Source organism: Cebus imitator, unplaced genomic scaffold (genome assembly GCF_001604975.1).
Source record: "Cebus imitator isolate Cc_AM_T3 unplaced genomic scaffold, Cebus_imitator-1.0 Scaffold412, whole genome shotgun sequence".
In the NCBI taxonomy this organism is placed as follows: Eukaryota; Metazoa; Chordata; class Mammalia; order Primates; family Cebidae; genus Cebus; species Cebus imitator.
This window is the reverse complement of record NW_016107727.1, coordinates 407,089-415,585: the sequence shown is the minus strand read 5'-3', so window position 1 is coordinate 415,585 and position 8,497 is coordinate 407,089. Positions and strand designations below refer to the sequence as shown.

Sequence of the window (8,497 nt, the reverse complement as noted above, 5' to 3'; positions counted from 1 at the left end):
TTAAAATCTCATTATGTTTTGACTGAATATAAATGGTAGAGCTACTACCTACTGAGCAATGACTAAATGTTTGTTTGGCACTGTGCAGAGTACTTTGCCTATGTTAACTAACTGAATCATTACAGTACTCCTACGTGACATGAATTATTTCCTCTTTCTTATATAGAACATAGGAAGGCATCAATTGTACTAAAGTAAGTGGCAGTTCTAGAATTCAAACCAAGCATATCTGATTTCAGAACATGAATTCTTAACTGTCATGTCTGTCACTATTATTTTATTTTCCTTTTGCAATGTCCCAACATTTTTTAATGAACAAATTTGTTGTACGAAATTCTAGGCCTATGTCTGTGCTATATCTATCAATCTACCTATGATCTAACCTGGTGGATCTATGGTGTATCAGAATGATACCCTCCTCTTCAACCTTCTATGGTCCTCTGAGATTATTAATGCTAAATTAACTACCATAGCACAACTTAGGAGTCAACCCAAGATATACACTTAATCAACACTCTACCTTGACTATCCCCAAGATAAGTAATTCTATGTAGTAATGCTAGAATTATACACCCTTTATAGCTACAAACAAAATAAGAAACTTTCCACACCATCTTTTTAAGAAAAGTGAAATAAAGTTCCACATATATGTCCATCTGTATGTAACCATAGCAGATATTTTCAACTAATATTTGATATGTCTTATTCCTTCTTAGGAGGAGGGACTATTCTTATAATTCTTATGTAGTATTGAGTATGATATTGTTAATCTGGGATTCCTTGAGCTACAAAATGACATTCATTGTGTGATACAGAAAATATCTTATCACTAATGAATAGAAGGACATTTGTCAGCTAAAAACACATTTTCTGCTACCTCTCTATCAAGAAGGGGACAGATTACATATAAATACATATATGCGTGTGTGTGTATATGTATATCTATATAAACATATATATTTACACATATACATACATCTTATTACATAAACCAGGCAGGCGCTTTCTAAGTACAGTTAGAATCAATATTGTTTGTTCTCAGAATAGACGAAACAAACTAAATAAATAGTATCTTAAATAACATTATTTTTCTTATTTCTATCTATGAGTGTATATGTTACAAAGGTTGATCTTTATCACTTTTCTTCCAGCTGAGAAACAGACACATACTAATTTATCAGTAAATCTATTTGAATAAATGAACGAATATGATATTAACTTTCAAAAACCCATATTGTGGAAATATGTGGAAGAACACAAACTTTAAAAGTTTCAAGCAGAGAGTTCTATAACCCTGAAAATAAATAATCAGGTTACTCCCATAGCCATCAAGGAAGGAGGAAACTAACATTTTGCTACATTTATTAAAGTAAAACAAGATTTTCAGGAAATTAGACATAAGAATATATACTTATGTCTAGCTAGACATAAGTATATATTCTTATGTCTAATTTCCTGAAGCAATCACATATGTAAAGATTGAAAATCTACAAATTGATGTAAGGATCACTAAATAGAAAAGACATCAATTGCAGCATACGTAGTATAAGAAAAAACATAATAGGAAACACAGAAGATCACAAGAACTTGGAAGAGGCTGATCAAGAATATATGAGATCAGACACTATTCTCATAGTTACACAGGTCAAAATTCTTCCATATATTCAGTGGCAAGGAACTTGGAAGTGTATCTCAAAATATCACTGTTCAGGTTTTATATTTATATTTCAAGTAATCATATAGTAAACAGAATATACTTGACGCTGTTAGGACAGATATTCTAATTTTAATCTTTATCAGACATTTTTACTGTTTTATAGTTTCCAAACGCCATTTATTACATAGACTAGGAAGAAATTTTCTAAGTACAATTAGAATCAATATCTTTGTTCTCAGAATAGATGAAACAAAATAAATAAATAGTATCTTAAATATCATTATTTTTCTTATTTCTACCTATGAGTGCGTATGTTACAAAGATTGATCTTTATCACTTTTCTTCCCACTCAGAAATAGACACATACTAATTTCTCAGTAAATCTATTGGAATAAATGAATAATGACATTAACTAGTCCTACAAAACCAAGTCTTTCACAAAATATTATTCTTTTAGGTATAGCAGGGGACAAATTATAGAAAAAAAACCCTTCATGCTCTTTAGACACCAATATAGTTAGTGCTTTTGCCTGTCTAAACGCTTGTCAATTGGAAACATATATTACCTTGTGCTTCCACATTCCAATAAGAATTGGTGATCATAATGATGATCCTGGAGCACTAAAAGTTCTTACGTGTCTTCAGAATCATCAAAGCAAGATTCAATTATGCACAATATAGTTTTTGTGTTAATTGAACTTCATTGTATTCCAAGGCTTTGAAAACTAGCAAGTTGTCTATAGCAACTTGTTCACTTTCAGATTGTTTTATTAACTAACCCACTACATAGCATCTTATCCCCTTTCCAAAGTGCACAATAACTGAAAATAGAAAGTTGTGTTTTTATGTTGGGAGAAAAAATGGTACTAAAATAAACTATGTTCTTTCCTCTAACGTATTATTACAGTATCTTTTTGAAGCAGTTGAATACTTTTTATTTGTTGCTGGGAAGGGAACAGAATTTAAATGGAATTTGCTGTTCTTGAGACTAAGGGAAAGGTAAATTAAAATAAATCATCGTAATATAAGTATCTTCTCATAGCATAATGGAATACAACTAGAAATGAATAACAAGAAGAATTTTGGAAAGTGTACACACATAGAAATTAGACACATGCTCCCAAATGACCATTGGTTCAATGAAAAACTTTAGAAGTAAATCCAAACATTTCTTGAGACAAATGCAAATGGAAACAAAATACACCATAACCTATGGGATATAGCAAAAGCAGTGCTAATAGAAAAGTGTATGGTAATAAATGCCTGAATCACAAAAGTAGATAACAAGCAACTTAATATTATACCTCGAGGAAATAGAAAAGTAAGAACAAATGAAACCCCAAATTATTAAAATAAAATAAACAATAAAGATTAGAGCACAACTTAATGAAATGGAGATTAAATGATAGCATAAAAGATCAAAAAATGAAAAGTTTTTTTTGTTGTTGTTGTTTTTCTTTGAGATGGAGTCTTGCTCTGTCACCCAGGCTGGAGTGTAATGGCATGATCTAGGCTCACTACAACCTCCGCCTCCCAGGCTCAAGTGATTCTCCTGCCTCAGTCTCTTGAGTAGTTGAGATTACAGGCACCCACCACCATGCCCAGCTAATTTTTGTATTTTTAGATGGGGTTTCGCCATGTTGGCCAGGCTGGTCTTGAAGAGCTGACCTCAGGTTATCCGCTCTCCTTGTCCTCCCAAAGGGCTGGGATTACAAGTGTGAGCCAATGTGCCCTGACAAAACATTGTGTTTAAAAAAAAAACAAAATTGATAAACCACTAGCAAGACTAACCAAGAAAAAAGAGAGTATGTAAATTTTTAAAATTACAAAAAAGGAGACTTTATAACTGATAACACAGAAACACACAGGATCATTAGAGGCAAATATAAGCAACAATACACCAATAAGATGAAGAACCTAGATGACAGGATTCCTGGACACATAAAACCTAACAAGACTGAACCAGAAAGTAATAGAAAATGTGAACATATCAATAACTAGTAATGATATTGAATCAGTCATAAAAAGTTTCCCCAAAAAGAAAAAAAAGCTTATAATAGAATAGCTTTACTGCTGAGTTCTACACAACTTGTAAAGAAGAACTAATACAAATTCTTCTTTAACCATTTCAAAAAATTAGAGGATTTTTTTTTCTAAGTCATTGTGCAAGAACAGTATTACCTTGAAACAAAACCAGACAAGGACACAACAAAAAAGCAAACTGTAGACCAATATCCCCAATGAGCACAGACACAAAAATTCTCAATAAAATTCTAGCAAAATAAATCTAACACATCAAAACTTAACAAATACACTATGATTAAGTGAGATATATAATATATCTCAGGGAGTCAAGTATAGTTCAACATACAGAAGTCAATAAATGTGATACATTACACCAACCCAATGAAGGGCAAAATACACATGGTTATCTCAAGAAACACAGAAAAAAAAAAGCATTTGATAAAATCCAACATCCCTTCATAATTTTTTTTTTTTTTGCTTTTCAATTTTGTATTAAAATGTTATTCTTCAAAGAGTACAGAAATACACCTGGCAATGACCTGTTAGAAGTCAGCCATCTGCTTCAAACATACATAAGAAACATACTCAAGCAGATTCTGCCTCAACAAAATTTAGTAAGTTGTACATATACAGTATATTATCAGAACACCACCAAAGTGGCTACAGTTGACAGATTCTCCTGAAGTGGACACTATTTTCCTACAGATTATTATTCCCATTGATACAAGTTATAAAGATGGTGAAAGTTTTGAAAGATAAGCTTGAAGGGGCCACAGTGTTGACTGTCAGGGCAAGCAGCTATAGACACCATGCACACAGGGCCCAGGAGGCAGCGGAGCCGCAGGAGGGTGTGGCAGACCTGTTTCTGCTGTGAGCAAACAGTGCTGTGAGGAGACCAACGCAAAGAGGAAAATGGTTCTTCTCCAGGGGTAGGGACTTTGGGTTCACATTCAGGAAATACAAAACACCACACCCAAGAGAAGAAAGGAAAACAAAACTCCCTGCAGAGTCTGGGCTCCCTTCGAGAGACGGGGCCAGTGTGGTCAAAAGAGGGGACTTGAGATGTGGAAGTTTGCTGGTGAGGATTCCTATCACTTCCCTTCAGGCTTGCTGAAGACACCAGACTAGCTCCCCTAAGTGCCAAGAGCAAGAATAAAACACCCTAGAGAGAAGAGCAGAGCTGGCACTTGGTTTGTCCTTACTAAGAGTGAAGTATTATCTGCGGTTCTAATTCAACCTGGTGAAATCTACCTGAGGGGGGTCCAAAATTGCTTGTGAGGCTCACCAGCTGAGGACACTGCCTTCCCTCTTTTACCCACTCTGGCTCCTACTAAGACAGGAAACAGGAAGTGAAGAGCTGATCTGAGCCAGATGTTGCCTTGGCACTCTACAATAATTATTTCTCCCTGTTCTGTTCCTCCTCTGTGACCAAAATTAAGAGAGAACCACAGTTGTACAAACAGACTGAAAAGGAGACTGGCCACACCTGAGTTCTAGAGTCTTCCTTGGAATGAAACCATCTTTGTCAGATTCTTCCCAACCTCTTGGGCAGAATCACGTTTTCAAACCAGGCCTTTTCAGTTTGATGTTTCCAAAGGATCCAGCTTACACTAACTCCATTTTTAAAATACCTTTTAATTCTGAAAGTTTGCATAAGATGATTTTTTCAATATACTTGACTCATACTCATTGTTACATAGCACCTTTCATGTGAGATCAAAGGGAAGATAAAAAACTACAGTGCCATGGGCATCTCAGTCTATCTTCTCCCCCGTAAGCTTCTCTCTCATTTGTTGAGAAAGCACAATTTAAGGTAAAAGACATAGCAAAGGATTTTCAGTGTTTTGCAACCAACACTGACCCTAACTGGAATGTGTAGGTGTATCTCTCTGAGGCATTGGTGATGCCAAGGGAAAATCAGATTTATCAAGGACGAAATATCTCCCTTACTCCTGGGCACATCTATTGTCTATCACAGGTGTGGAATCGTCATTCCTTACCTACATTCCAGCGAAAGAAACGAAGGGTATCGGGAGAAACGGTGAGGAGTCATATGACTGGGGCTTCCAGAGAAATGGTGTAAGATGCCAAATTCCCATCTTCTCGATATATAGCATTTGATATGTTTAAGTTAATCAAACGGGCATTTTCTCTGGGGCCACCCTGCTCCATAATTATCTTAGAATTCCCTTAGAGCGTCCCTGCTCCCTGTGAGCTCTAAAAGTCTTCTCTCTGTGTGTTCTCTGTGGAACCCAGGGAAGTGAGGCATCCCCAGAAAATGCACATGGAGTACCCACCTGAAGACCCATTCAAAACTGCCCAGCTCTTGTCCCCACGGGGAGTAATGTGGACATCACTAAGGAAATGGATCACTGAGATAGATATATATACTCCCTCAATAAAGAGGACATTGGATTTTACATAAATTTCCCTATCATTCAAAAGCATGTGGCCCATATTGGAGGAATCAACTCACGCTGAGATGCAAGGAGATGATACAATCATATGGCTACAGTATTCCCAACCTCTGGTGGCAATATTCTAGAGAGTGGGAATATGGAAGCTCTCTGTTGCTTCCGAGAATTTACCAACCTTGCTAGGAATCCACTTTTGGAAAATGCTAACTTTATTGTTTCTGCTCATCTTCTGCTCCACCCTGCCTACCTTGGGCACCTTTGTCTGGATCAGCTCTTCTGGGGTGTTACCAAAGTGGGGAAGCTGTTTCGGGTTTCTGAGAACCACTGAGGAGGCAACTCAAAAGGCCCAAAGCCAAACTGCAGGGAATACTTATCAGAGAATGTTTCAGATTCCACAGGGGCTGCTGGTGCCACCTGGGATACAGAGTCCACTGTGTCCAGGGGCGGGGCAGAGGGTGCAAACTGTGGCCCCTGCTCTCCCTCCAGGCAGGTGCAAAATATCTCCTCGGCCTGGAAGTCAGCTGAGCCAATGTACTTGGCCTCACTCTCTTCCTTATCCTCTGTGGACCTAAAGATCTGCTGCTGCCCAATGTGGAACATCTCCAGGAGCTGGCTGGCTGAACGCTTGCTGGGTTCCAGGCTGGCATCAGCCAGGCCACTCCTGGTACTGACCACATTATGGCAACTGTACTGGTGGTATAGTTGCACTAGGGTCCCTATCAATCACTTGTGGACAGATTTGTTCACAGTAAGAAAGAGAACAGGGTTTACCAGCAGGGTGATTTGGGGCAGCCAAATGGCAGTGAGCAGCAAGAAGACAGAAATGTCGGGGACATTGAGCACGGTCTGGTAGATGACAAGGCTGGCATAGGGCATGCTACACGAGACGAAGACCCTCACCATGGAGAGCAGGAAGGCATGCAGCTCGGCCTCCCTCTGGGAGGAATAGTGGATGGAGATGGTGTTCTGTGGGGTCTGGAGCACTGCTATGATGACCTTCTTCTTCTGGCTGGCACTCAGGGCCCTTCGGATCAGTATCAAGAAGAGGAACACCACCGCCACAGGCACAATGACTGTGGTGATGCTATACACCAGAACATACACCAGGTGGCCCAAGGAGTTGCTCCAGACTTCTGTGCAGGTGGATATGCATAGATGTTGGCCACATTGGTCACTGCAGGCACAGGGACGCTGGCCACCACTGCATGGGCCCAGGTGTACATCACCAGTTCACGAGACTTGGCATCAGATATTTTCCTCTCCAGCGGATAGAGGACTGAGTAGTATCTGTCCAAAGCAATAGCAGCGAAGCTGAGGACGGTCACAGAGCAGAACACTGTGCAAAAATTTGACGACCTTGCAGAAGAGCATGGTGTAGATCCACCAGCAACAGTGAGGACTGGTGCTGAGGACGATGTCAAAGGGCACACAGACCAGGCTGGCACAAATCCCCGAGCAGGCCAGGTTTTTAATGAACCTGTGGCTGACAGATTTGAACATGGTTGTGCGACAAGTTGACCATAACACCATGAAGTTTCCGAGCAGTGAGCCTATGAAGATGACGACCTGCATGGTGGCGGTGAACTGGCAGTACAGCTGCGCCTAGCCGAACTCCCTGAGTGCGCTGCGGTTCACGCCCCGCAGTCTCGGCTCCCGACGCGGTGCTCGGCTCGCTGGCGTTTCGAGAGATCCAGCTCCCGTTATGTCCCATGGCTAAGCTGGGGCTCCGGCTCCGCGCACAGCCTCTCCTCCTCCGGGTGAGGAGAGATGCGCGGGTGCCTGGCGGAGTCCTGGAGAAGCTGGGGCAGCCGACGGGTCCCCTCACTTCTCCACATCGCCAACTCCAGCGCCCAGGAGGCGGGGAGGGGGGGAGGCTCGACTGCGCCCCATGCCCACTCCCTCCTGGATCCCAGTCAGCAACCACATGAAGGAGGCAGAGTCAGAGCCCGCCGAACGTCGTCCGTACCTCCTCCAGGGTGGTCAGCGTGACCCAGCCCACTAGGCAAGAATAGAAATACAGAAGGAGGCATTCGATGATCAAGGAGCTCGCTATCCGCTCCCCACCGCCTCCTTCAACCGCGGCTCCTCCACGCCCCGAAGGCTAGGGCAACCCTCTCCAGTCCTCTCGGGCAGACGCACTTGGCCCCTCTCCTTAGTGGGAAGAGAACCTTTGGCCGAAGCTATTTTTCAGTCCTGCTGGCTTCGAGGCTGAATGGCGATGTGAAGCCAACGAAATGCCCACAACGAATGGCCAGAGCCACGTGGGGACCCCCGAGTACCCGACAGCGCCCATAGTTTGGGTGGAAAGCCAAGTCTCACCAGCAGCCTGGCCCTGCGCGCCTGCCATATATATTTTTTTAAAAGCATATAAGAAACACACTTCAACAGTGGAAAGACC

General features: G+C 41.0%; 1 pseudogene; it reads right to left on the bottom strand.

Moving 5' to 3' along the window:
* Positions 1-6,223: 6,223 nt before the first annotated feature.
* On the bottom strand, positions 6,224-7,810 carry LOC108289707 (annotated as a pseudogene).
* Between the last annotated feature and the right edge of the window lie 687 nt (positions 7,811-8,497).